At 43.4% G+C, this 12,596-nt stretch overlaps 1 protein-coding gene across 5 annotated transcripts in view; it reads right to left on the minus strand.

Annotated features, from left to right (window-relative positions):
* The window catches only part of fus (epithelial splicing regulatory protein fusilli), a 220,160-nt gene that overhangs the window by 197,058 nt on the left and 10,506 nt on the right, over positions 1–12,596 (minus strand). For 4 of the 5 annotated variants that reach the window (XM_072300752.1, XM_019054503.2, XM_019054502.2 and 1 more), the window contains exon 2: positions 6,073–6,125. The gene's annotated coding sequence lies outside the window, so the exon portion shown is untranslated. Of the gene's footprint in view, positions 1–3,484; positions 4,034–6,072; positions 6,126–12,596 lie in introns of those variants that run through there. The other variant, XM_019054499.2, reaches the window with a different exon arrangement.

The following is a 12,596-nucleotide window of genomic DNA, read 5'->3' on the forward strand; positions in this document are numbered from 1 at the left end:
AATATGAAGGTTCTTCCTTGGTTTTCTTTCAATGGAATATTTTGACAGGAAAAATCAGAGTAAATCTAGAATACGATACAGTTATGGCAAGGCGTTTAGGTACTAAGCGACGTATGATATCCAACTTTAACACACCAGGCGAATTCGAGTGTAGGTAGCCTGGTAGCTCATGCTACGGCGGAGAATCGTGGGAAAAAAGTCCCCAAATGGCGGAGTAGGAATCGAATTGTCTCGTGGCCAATCATTGCCGCATTGTCTGTTTTCCCGGAAGCTCGTGCACAAAAACAGCACAAAGTTTATTGCGACAATTTCTTCTAAACTGTGTTGCAGTTCTGTCCCACGTAGTTCTCTAATTGCCTATGGGTAAATATTCTGACTCTAACATTATGACGAATTTGAGATTTTTTAGAGAGGGGGTGTTAAAGTTCTGCTGCTGTGAGGAATATCAAAAATCTTAGCAACACCTGATGGCTCTCAGAATGTTGGACAGTTGAACAGCCAATGGATAAAGATTTTACGGTATATCAATGACATGATAATTTTAGATTGTAGGACATTTTTTTTCCGAAAACTCTCAAACATCACATCACTTCGTAGTCTGCCAAGGAGTTGTACATAAGATTTGACCGAGAAAAGTGATGAAATAACTTCATAAGCACTTCCCAAGTAAATACCGCCAATCTAAACAAAGAAGATTTGCAATATTCACCTGGGACGTACTTTCGGGAGTATTCTCAAGTTGTTCTCTGTCAAATGGTTCAAGATAATGACAAGGATCCTTGTGCTTGCAACGAGGCAATTTGATCCTCCTGTACATTTTTCGATGAATTAAGGCTACATTATTCGGTAATTGGCCCTCCATAGTTTTTAGCGCTTGTTTCATTCACTCTGGAAAAAAGTCGCTTGGATCTAAAGTCTAGTCTTGGACAATTTTACAAGAAAAACCTCTTGATTCAATCGGATTTATGCTTGAATCGAGAGCCAAGCCTCTCAATTTAACCGAATTTCCTTTTGATTCAAGCAAAAATCCGATTGAATCAAGAGTATTTTTTCTTGCCAATGTTTTCAAGGGTTTGGACTCCACATCCAATGTGTTTTTTTCCCAGTGAGGAATTTCAGGACGCCAAAAAGGGAAGAATCCAAGTTTTGAGCCCTGCGGCCCGATTATTGAAATTTATAGACAAAGCTATAGACAAAGAAGACATAAGGAGAATACGGCGATCCTGTTGGTTGAAATGGGTGGTTTTTATAGACTAAGGGGGTAAATAATGGAGTAACTATCGGGTCTTTCGTGGGTTGCCGTTAGTTAGTCTATTAGCTACTTCTTTTGTCCATTGCAACCACCCCCTTCCACCAATAGGATCCCTCCATATCCTTTTTATCTTCTTTGTCTATTGCTTTGTCCATCAATTTCAATAATCAGCCCGCAGGAGGATCCAAGGCCCATTGACCTTCGATAAATCGGAAAAAATCAACGCAAACGGCAACCCTGGAGGTTGGGCATGAGAGCTCACTTTCTAGTTTCTAATGACGGAGGCGGCGGCCCGGGCCGGCGGAGCCGCGATGGCCACGAGGACTCCGGGGCTGCGGCCGGGGAAACGCGGCAGCGCTGCGGATTTCGTAAGAAGGGCAGATACGTGCCGCCTCGCCGCGAGATCCCCTGCTCCCCCGCGCGCCCCTCGCCCCGTGGCATTGTCAAAGGAACCAAGGTGGAAGGGATCTCCATCCCGATCCCGATTCCTCAGGTGTACCAACTGTATCGCTCGCCCTCCTTGGCCACCCCATCGGGCCCATCGCCCATCTTACTTCACCGCCGCCGCGTGGCGTGCGCGTCCAGAGTATGAGCCAATACTCATCACGTGCATGCGATACGCAAATTAATACTGTTTCGTCGGCGGATCTGCGTGACGGGGCCCGGTGACAACACCGCTGACGTGTTTTCGGAGGTAGCCGAATTTTCATAATCCTGTTTTTTTCGAAATTTGACTCATATACAGAGTGATCCAAAAGTTCCATACCACTGCTGGGCTGGGGCTCTTGCCCATTTCAGGGTAGTCCCTTTCTAGTTGGTCCCTTTCTAGCCCTTAGTGGTTCTCGAGGGTTGCATTCCTTTTACTTAGGTGGGAGCACTCACAAAGTTTCAAGTCTCTACCTCAATTTCCAAAGTTTCTCAAAGTTACAAGGGTGATGTCTGGTGCTAGTATTGCGAGACTTATGTTACCCTGTGCAGGGTATCTCAGGATTAAACCACCCCATTGTTGAAGTCTGATATATGGGTCGAAATAAGACTTTTTTCTGCATGAAGTTTTTCCTCCCGGAAGCCGGAAAAGCACCCTGTCAGAGCTGAGCATGTCCCGACTTTGAGGAAAATCACAGTTTTTCTGCATATTTACGACAGCTGAAATTCATGATTAATGGCTATCCTCCACAGTTTCAAGCGCTTAATTAATCTATGGCTCGACATAAAAATCGTAATCTCCGGTTAGAGAGGGATTTTCGGGAGCTAAAAGGGGATGAATCCAAGTTTTGAGAGCTAGAAGATCCATGACCCATACAACACGCTCCAGCAAAGTGGCAGTTTGAGCCTGGAAAACCCTGTGATTTTGAAAGGCTAAATTCACATCATTTGGGAAAACAATCGAGAGTTATAAGACAGCAGTATGTGTGCAAAATTATGACATCGTTTCTGGAAAGAAAAGAACTGCAGTAAGTCCAAGTCCACATCTCGATCTCGTGAAAGAGCAGTGCAGTATATTCTTCTTTGTGCAAATTGCACCATTTTCAAATATTTGCTGGCTCAATTCTAACTTTCAAAGTTATTTTGCTGTCGAGATGGTAATAGCGCTCAGAAGATAAATCATATGGCTTACACTATTGTCTTCCCTGAGATGCAATAAAAAGCCCGTTAACCTACAATGAGGGGTAAACTTCGTCAATTTTTAAGCACCCACAAGATTTCATTGCGTCTTGGGGGTAATTGATGAAAAATTTTAGGAAAATTAAAGGAAATTCTAGGTAAAATTTTCCGCTCGAACAGTGATATACGTCCATATCCTTAAAAAACTCAATTTCTCGAGTTGATTTCTTTCTTCGTCACACGTCAGATCGGTGAATCACGCTCACGTACAGGGTCCATCGGCGGGGCACGCCTGAAAACGCCGCCGACATCAAGGTCGGAAATTCCCAGAATTTGCCCAGGTGTAACCAAGATTACGGAGCACGGCGTATTGTTAACTTGCAGGATACTGTCTTAGCACAATTTTACGTAATCCCGCGTAAATTCTACGCCAATTTCTAATCGCCGCCCGGGCACCATTGCCAGACGGTGCAAAAAACGCTCGCTCGCTCCGCAAAAGCGACCGACCTTCCGTAAACAATCGAAAACGTCGGTAAACAACGAGAGTAAACAAGCCTGCGACCTCTTTTCGCCGGGTATCAGGTGGAGACCGGTCGAGGGAAATAAAAAGTAAACAACGACACTCACCAACATCGGGAACGGACGTAGATCAATCGAAGAAATAATCACCGGACTGTTAGAGTAAGAACTTGGGTCGAGATATACAACTTATCAAAAAAACCAAAAACCCGACGGCGTTACACGCAGGTAATAATCCAGAGGATGCGCTTCTCAGCGAGCCAACGAAACACTAACACTGAACACTAAAGTAGCGGGGGTACTTTACGAAACACTGAAAATCCAAAGTTCACGACAGGTCACCTGAGCTGGAACTCATCCTGGATTTTGACGACGACGAGGACGCACCAAACGAGACAGGGGAGCACGTGCCAGACTTTCAAAGGAACCATGGACGACGACCGTCGGCGGAGGTGGAAATTCGTGACGGCCAAGACACGTTGCGGCGCGGAATCAACAGGCAGGATTCGAAGAGCGCGACACCAAAACAAAACACCTCCGGGTGTGGCGACGCCGACTGATATCACCGACAGCGCAAAAACTCGGGGGGCACGGAGCGTGGAGCTGTCGCGGCGTTATCGAACTTGCGACTGAGTTCCAGTCGCGGCCGTGGGACTAGCAGCGACTCTGGAACTATGGTGCCGGTCGGCTGCCCGGGAGGGCGGGCGGAGAGGGGCAGGGGGCGAGGCGTGGAGCGGGGCGGAGGGAACCGCGGCCAGGTAGATACAGGTAGAGCCGCCGAGTGTCTCCCCACTATTCCACCGCGCTTTGCAAAAAGCGTCTATCTCCCAGAGGTATCCCTACGCACATACGCTGATTCAGCACGGGAGTAGGGCCGACTCCCTCCAGAACAGGTAAAACCAGTACACTACTTCGAGTTATTCTACTCACAATTATCTTTGTCCTACTCGGAGCCTCGCCGGGTCGTTCCGCGCTTCGCCGTCGGGCCGCGCCACTCTCGCGGTCACTCGCCGGTGCCCCGACCCCCCGGCCTGGCCCCCTCTCTTTCCTAGATTCCTTCTTCCTTCAGCTCCCCGCGGCCTTCGCGCCCTCTCCTCCCGAAACACCTGAGCTATGGGCTCCGGCGGACCTCACCTGAGCCCTTGTGAATGTCGTAGTAAAAAACCGGATGACACCTTACGGTTTTGGACTTTGGGGACAATGTGTCCCTCACGCGAGGTCTGTGCGGTGCGCCCGTGGTGCTGAGCCAGGGCTCCTGGTTCGTTCATAAATCCCCATACCTTGAGTTTTCCATGCGTTTTACCTTATATTTTCCGACGTTAGCGAGGGAAATAAAACTGGGTGATTTAGAGACAAAATCATCTAGGCACAGGTGCACTGGAAAAAAAAAAACACATTGGATCTTGAGTCCAGACTCTTAAAAACATCGACAAGAAAAAGTACTCTTGATTCAATCAGAATCTAGCTTAAATCAAGAACCATGCCTCTTAATTTAAGCGGATTTCGTTTTGATTCAAGCGAAAATCCGATTGAATCAGGAGTATTTTTACTTGTCAATGTTTTCAAGAGTCTGGACTCTAGATCCAATGTGTTTTTTTTTTCCAGTGTGGTCCAAAGTTACAATTAACAGCTTTTTTCCTGATTCAGCAACCATCACATTTATACATGTTTTTTTTTTCAGATTTTCCAGACCTACAGACACCGTTAAAAGAAAGGAAAAAAAGAGAGGGAAAAGACAAGAAAAAGAGAAAAAAATGGAAGAAGATGCGTGGAAAATTACTTCCGCACAAGTTTTAAGGAAATACTGCTGGAGAGTTCCAAGTTTTTGAGAATTTAAAAGTTTAAGTAAAATTAAAGGAGGAAGCTCAAAACTTTTGAATGATACACGAAACAATTGACTATTTAATGTTAATTTAAATTGCGCAATGAGTAAAAAAACGATGATCGATTCATAACGGCGCCTACCTTAAATCTTAGGGGCCTGATATTCATAAAATTACAGATTCACAATCCTAGGAAGCTTTGAACTGAGCCGAATATTTGACACGATTCTTCGATTTCCACAGAAAAGATTTACACCCTCGTTTTCAAAGAGAAAAGAAGGAAAATGATGGGGCTTGTCGCTGAATTAAACGTTTACATCAGTTTCTACGTACATTCGCTGGTTGCCAAAAATTCTGAGCGGATTCCTTCTCCAAAATTTCCCCAACGAGCTGTCGGCGCCGCGCGGAATGTGGGTGGTTATTCCACAGCCTGGGTTCCCTCGCTACACTTCGGGAATTCCTTTAAGCCCTCGTTACATGGATAAGGTACGGACAGAAAGAACATTCCTTCAATCGAACATACCCTCCTATGGCACTTTCATTTTAAACGGGAGACAGAAATAATTTCAAGGCTGTCTCGAAAATTTTAACTACTTATTTTTTGCTCTTTCAAAAGTACCCTCGGAGCAATCCTCTGAAAAATGATCTGCAGAATTCTTTTTTACGCTGGGTGATAAAAATCGCTTGCGGGCGATGGAATAGGAAATCTAGAAAGGAGCAACAGACCCTCGCGGATGAGCAAAATTAAATATTGCTGCATGTAATTTCAGCTGTACTGATTACACGATTGAGTACTACCTTTAAGCCATGGGGAAAAACCGAAAAATCCTCGAACTTCAGCACCATTGAAAATATAGTGAGAGTCAAGCTTACCTGCGGAAATCAAACGAGAAATCACAGATGGAGGGACACCATGCATGCCTAATCTGAAACAGAAATGATAATGTAATAATTAATCACGGTTGTTTCTTGAGTATGAGAAATTTTTTAAAATCTTCATAAAAAGAAGCAAGTAAAAATAGATTTCTAAAAAAAAAATCTGCAGGACGTAATTTTACAAAATGGGTGACGATTAAAACACATCTTAATATGACGGGTAGTAAAACTTGATCTTGTACACGTCGATGAGGGAAGCACTGTCATGCGTAACGAGGAGTTAGGTTCCATTGAACGAGGCAACTAAACTAACTCCGGGGCGAAGCGTGAGGTATCATACGAAACTGAAGGCGCTTTAAGCCGAAATAGATTTCCTGAGAATCCCCCGAGAAAAATACCTCGTCGGGGCGATTTTCAAGGACTCCATATTGTTGTCAACCACGGGCACAAGATTGTGGGGCATACTCTGAGAATTTTAGAGGTTGAAAAATATTGTTATATATTAATTGCCTTGCCTTCCATCGGTGTTTTTTTTTAGCAGGGATGCAAAAAGTTCTTCCGCCTCCGCAGTTTCGAGCAACCGGGGATTTGGCCTCCGCGCTGTGATATCGCGCGTTCTCAGTAATTATCACCAAAAAAATAGCGCGTTCGCAGTCATTTTCTGAAAATTAAACGCGGTCGCATTCATTTTCAAGAAATTCCACGCTTCTGCATTAAATTATTCAAAAATTCGACGCATTCGCACTAGTTTTGTAAGAGGCAGTGCGATCGGACTAATTCTTAAACGTTCTCACTTGACGTTAGGTTTGATTCTCTTGGATACAACTATTTAAACTCCGGTGTGTTGCACAGTATCAAGCTCGTTTGAAGGCGTTTTTAACGGCGTGATGCACAACATGCAATGACGGAACGCCACAGCGACGGGACGGCGCGACGCTAAATTATACCCTTGACGTTAGGTTAGATTCTTTGATACAAATATTTAAACTCCGGTGTGTTGCACAGTATCAAGCGTAATTGAAGGCGTTTATAACCGCGTGATGTACTACACGCGATGACGCAACGCCACGGCAACAACGCGATGCTAAATAAAGGCTCGCATTAGACGTTGGGCTCGATTGTTTGATACAAATATTTCAACTCCGGTGTGTTGCACGATATCAAACGGGATTGAAGGCGTTTTTTGCCCTTGAATACTACACTTAATGGCGCGACGCCACCCTGAACACCAATCGTCCCTTGCGATTCCGAGTTTTGCCTTCCAGTCAGATTATCAATTAATCTCCAGACTAAAATTCTGAAGAAAAAAGTCCGATCTCAAGACAAATATTTCCCAAGACGATTATGCTCTACTTCTTTAGAGTGATGAAAAAAGAAAAATAAATGAAACAAAGGTCATCTTTTTTGTGCATTTTCTCAATTTTTCCGCGATCACCGGATCGCGAGATCGCACATTTTTTATGCACCCCTTGGAATAGTTTCAAAAAGTCCACGTCTCTTTAAACGTTATATTTTTCAACCACGGGCACAAGATTGTGGGGCATACTTTGAGAATTTTAGAGGTTGAACAATATTTTTTTATATTAATTTCCTTCTGTCGGTGTGTTTTTTTTTTTTTAGCAGGGATGCAAAAAGTTCATCCGCCTCCGCAGTTTCGAGCAACCAGGGATTTGGCCTCCGCGCTATGACATCGTGCGTTCTCAGTTATTATCACCACAAAATAGCGCGTTCGCAGTCGCATTCATTTTCTAGAAATTCTACGCTTCCGCATTAAATTTTTCAAAAATTCGACGCATTCGCACTCACTGGAAAAAAAAGAATCTTTTTGCCGCCAAGAAGTATTTCTTCTTAAATCAAGAATTTTGCTGGTTAATATAAGCTACTTTTTTGCTTAACCCAAGCATTTTTTTTCTTGAATCAAGAAAAAGTCAGCTTCAAGCAAGATAAAGAAAATTCTTGGCGGCAAATTCAAGAATTATCATGCTTGATCCATGCTACTTTTTTTTCAGTGTAGTTTTGTAAGAAGCAGTGCGATCACATTAATTCTTAAAAATATCGACATTTGTCATAGGATTTCGTAAAAATCAGCAAGTTGAGCGTTTCCTCGTGAGAATAAAACCGATCTTTTTATTCGTGTAACCGGACTTTCGGTTCTAGTAACCGAGCCTCTTTCATCAGTTCATAATGTCATAATTTTGATTATCTGAAACGAACGTTCGGTTATCTATACGAAGTGAAAGATGAGTTTGATGAACCAAATACTTGGGTTGATATTGACATAATTTTCTATACTTCATTTTGCGAATATTATGTAATTTCAGCTTTTTCAGAGTCAAAATATTTGCATCACGTATTTCGACCCATCAAACTTATCTACTCGTGCGTTGGAGTCTCCAAGTCAACGGAGATCACGGTCTCCTTCATTTCGTCGAGATACAATTTTACCTACTTGGAAGTCGAAATAGTTGTATCGCGCGTTTCGCCTCATCCAACTTTCTTATCCATGCGTTCAAGTCTCTAAGTCGGCCAAGAAGAGTTCACGTTCTCCTTCATTTCGTGGAGATGGAATTATACCTACTTAGAAGTCGAAATAGTTGCATCACGCGTTTTGCTCCATCCCACTTTTCTACTCGTGCGTTAAAGTCTTCGAGTCAGCCGAAAAGAGCTCACGCTCTCCTTCATTTTGTCAGTACGCAATTTTACCTGCTTGGAAGTCGAAATAATGGTATCACGCGTTTCGCCCTACCAACTTTTCTACTCCGCTTAAAATCTCTGGATTAGTGGAAGAGATTAAGCTCTTTTTCATTGTTGTGGATACGCGAGAGAATTTTGTTGCTTCTTAATTGTGACTGGGTCTGTAAAAAGTAGGGGCTTTATCTTTGGGTGGAAAATTCCCGAACTTTAAACTTAAAGCGAGTGCTTGAGCGATTCAAGTTTCTACAAGGCCCATCCACCCTCCGGAGCACTTTCCTCGAAAAGCGAGGAGACCCGGCGGATGGCTGAAACCTAAAACAGTCATATCCTGGGATTTGATCTACGAGAGCACGGACTAATCCAAGGCACAGGTTGCACTCGCGCAATTACTTTGTAGCTGCAGTCGACAACGGCATGCGGCTCGTCCTCTTTGATGGAAGCCGACACTCAACGACCAACAACCTCGCGGTGTTGCCGATTCACACCGAAAAACAAAACAACCTGGGTCAAAATCAAGGTCCAAAGTTCCTTGGAGGCGAGCCAAACAGGCTGGCCAAAAATTAGTACTTGTGCAGTACTTTTTCAGGCCATTCCCAATTATTTCAGTACCTCCTTAACAGAAAAATTCAGTACTTTTTCAGTACCTCGATTTGACGAAATTCGGAAATTTTCAAAAATTCGAATTTCCTGCTCAATTTCCGACAAAAATGACAAAAAAATGGGAAAAATTCCGGACCGTCTTGTGGAATTTCAGCACTTATTCAGTACTTCCGGTCCGCCCTTGAAAAATCAGTGCTATTTCCGGACTTTCGGAAAATTCCGGACTCGTAGACACCCTGGCGTGAAAAGTCCCTTCACCACCCCCTTGTGAAGATAAGATCGATGGGGATTCGATTATTAGTGGGTCAATTTTCTCTAAACTTCATACTTGCACTACTTTCTGCTCTTTTTGGTAACACGGCAGAGCGATGTCCAAAGTGGGAGACCACGTACCTATCTCCGTTTACGACGTGGCAGACTACCTGTCATACTTTATTTTTTCATTCAGAAATTAGTTGACATATTTTCTTGAAAAATTTATGATTTTTTCTCTCTGTTAGCAAAATATTTTAGTTTAATTTTTTCTCTTTGAAAAACCAAAATAGGAGCAGAGATTTTGGGACACCGCAATGGAGATACGTGGTTTCGCACTTTAACCATCGAGAGGTGTCCCCAAAATAAACTGTATCAGAGTGGGCAGTTGAATATAGCCGGAAACGGGTGACATCATTTCCGGTTGATACAGACGAATACACTGGACTAGAAAAAAGTCTCTTGGATCCGAAGTCTAGACTCTTAAAAAAATACTGTTGATTCAATCGGCTTTTTGCTCGAATCGAGAGCTCTTAAATCCTCTTAATTTAAGCGGATTTCATTTTGATTCAAGCAAAAATCCGATTGAATTAGGAGTATTTTTTCTTGCCTAATTTTATAAGAGCCTGAATTCAGAATCCAAGATACTTTTTTCTGGTTCGACAACAAAACTTCTATTATAGGGACTGAGTTATGATTCATTTGGAACACCAAAGTTATTCGCTTCGAGTAACAAAGTTATTCGGTTAGCGGAACCAAAATTCGGTTTCGTGACTGAAAACAGGATTGCCACCAAATCTAGAAAATGAAATTCCCTGAAGTTTCCCTGATTTCTCTGACATATTTCAGCAAAATTCCCTGACAATTGAAAATATACCAGATGGGCAAAAATACACAATTAGAAATAGTTTTCGAGCAAAATCTGTTGTTCGAAACGTCAAGCCCATTCTAGAAAACAAATAAAGGTGCTTGTCAATTCGTTCCTGACATTTTTGTCATTTTCCCTTGACATTTCCAGAATTTCCCTGGTTTTTTAATATTCCCGGAATTTTCCGGCTTTTCCTGACTGTGACAGCCGTGTTAAACAGTGGCGTGGCGTGAATTGCGATATATCGATGGTTATGCCTGTTAAACCTATGGAAAAGGATCGATAAACAGGGTGTTCGCAGCGAACACCTTAATAATCGATTCTTTACCATAGGTTTAAATGGCATAACGATCGATATATCGCAATTCACGCCACGCCACTGGTGTTAAAACTTCGGTGTTCTATGTGAAACGAACTTTTCTTCTCCCTGATCCTGGGACCACGATTGACCTGAACGCGGTCCGGCAACCAGGGACCGGTTGGAATGGTTTCCTGGTTCCTCTTGGAAGCATCTTTCGTGCCTCGGCGCAAGTTTCGAGCTTTGGAAATAAAATCCCGATCCCTCTCCGGCCCGGCGCTGCACCTGCACCCGGGCCGGCGCCTCGCGGTGAACCACAGACAGAATCGGGCCACCGGGATTACTGCCGTCCTAAGGAAAAACGCCGCATGAACCTCTGGGCGTTGCCAAATTTCCTACGATAAAATACGAATTTCCGGATAAACTTACGAATATTTTCTTTCCAATTTTTCACATGCTTTTGCTCCCAATTTCACCTAAAGTTCCTGAAGATTTCAAGGAAAAATATTCATAACTTTCCTAAAAAATGAAGATTTTAACTAGGGAAAATCGGCAACTCTGGAATGTTCATACGGCGTTATTCCTTAGGACGGCAGATTACGACTCCGCTCCCGACCCGCGGGAAGAAAAGTCCGCGGCGTCGGTCGTCGTCACGTGACCGAGTGCGTCAATGTCAGATGAGATTGTCCCACGTCACGCCGCCAAATGCGACGATTAAGCCCCAAACGTGGATTACGTCTCCCAAGTGCGGATGCAGAAAATAATAAAATTATTTCTTCATTTTCATAATCTTTGACTTTCGGCGGCTTTCCACTCATTTTTTTAAGGTTTCTCTCGGACTCCAAAATTTTCAAATTCCCGGACCAGTGTTCGAAATTCACAGGCGCCAACGCAACGCGCCAAATGCGCCTAAGAAATCGGTCATGGCGCCTGAAAAATGAAGGCTGTACGCCAACGTGGCCCCTAGAAAATGAAGGCTGTGCGCCAACGTGGCCCCTAGAACCACCCCCCCCCCCCCAAAAAAAAATCCTTATTTTTCTGTTTAGTTCTTTAAGGAGCTTTTCTACTCCCAAAGTTACAGCTGATAGTTCTGTAACTAGAACATTTTGCGTTTAACTTTTCACGAAATGCGCCGTGACTTATATGGGCAATAAGTCAATTTGGCCTCTAAAAAATCTTCAACGCCCCCTAAAAATCGAGCTTGATGGGCCACATGGCTCCTGAAACTCAAAGGTGAGTTTCGAACACTTTTCCGGACTCTTCCTGGGATCTAGCCTCGGACATACACTTAGTGGCGTGAACAACGTATTTTTGAGTATTCCAAGATGATGAGGGTAAAAGGAAGGCCTCGCTGAAATGAGTCCTTTTGGAATCACGATTTCAACTTGGACCGTCCGATTCCGTGATGCTTATTCTGCTTTTCATCGATTTTCTTGAATCTTATACCGACTAGCACTCTGCAGTGCTAAGGAATAACGCCGTATGAGCCTCCAGAAGTTGCTAAATTTCCTTCGGTAAAAACTGAATTTCCTGGAAAACTTGTGAATATTTTCCGCCAAAATTTTCAGGCAAGTTTGTACGCAATTTAATCTAAAATATCTGAAAATTTCAAAGAATAATGTGCATGAATGCTGTCAAAAATAGTTGTTTTATCAATAGAAATTTGGCAACTCACGAATGTTCATACGGCGTTCTTCCTAAGCAAGGCAGCATTCGTCTAACATTTCTCTTCGAAAAGTCCACTACATTACCAACGAGTCACTCATACGAAGGTTTATCGATTTCCTTCTAGAACTTCCAGACCAAGTT

The sequence above is a fragment of the Bemisia tabaci genome, chromosome 5, assembly GCF_918797505.1.
Source record: "Bemisia tabaci chromosome 5, PGI_BMITA_v3".
In the NCBI taxonomy this organism is placed as follows: Eukaryota; Metazoa; Arthropoda; class Insecta; order Hemiptera; family Aleyrodidae; genus Bemisia; species Bemisia tabaci.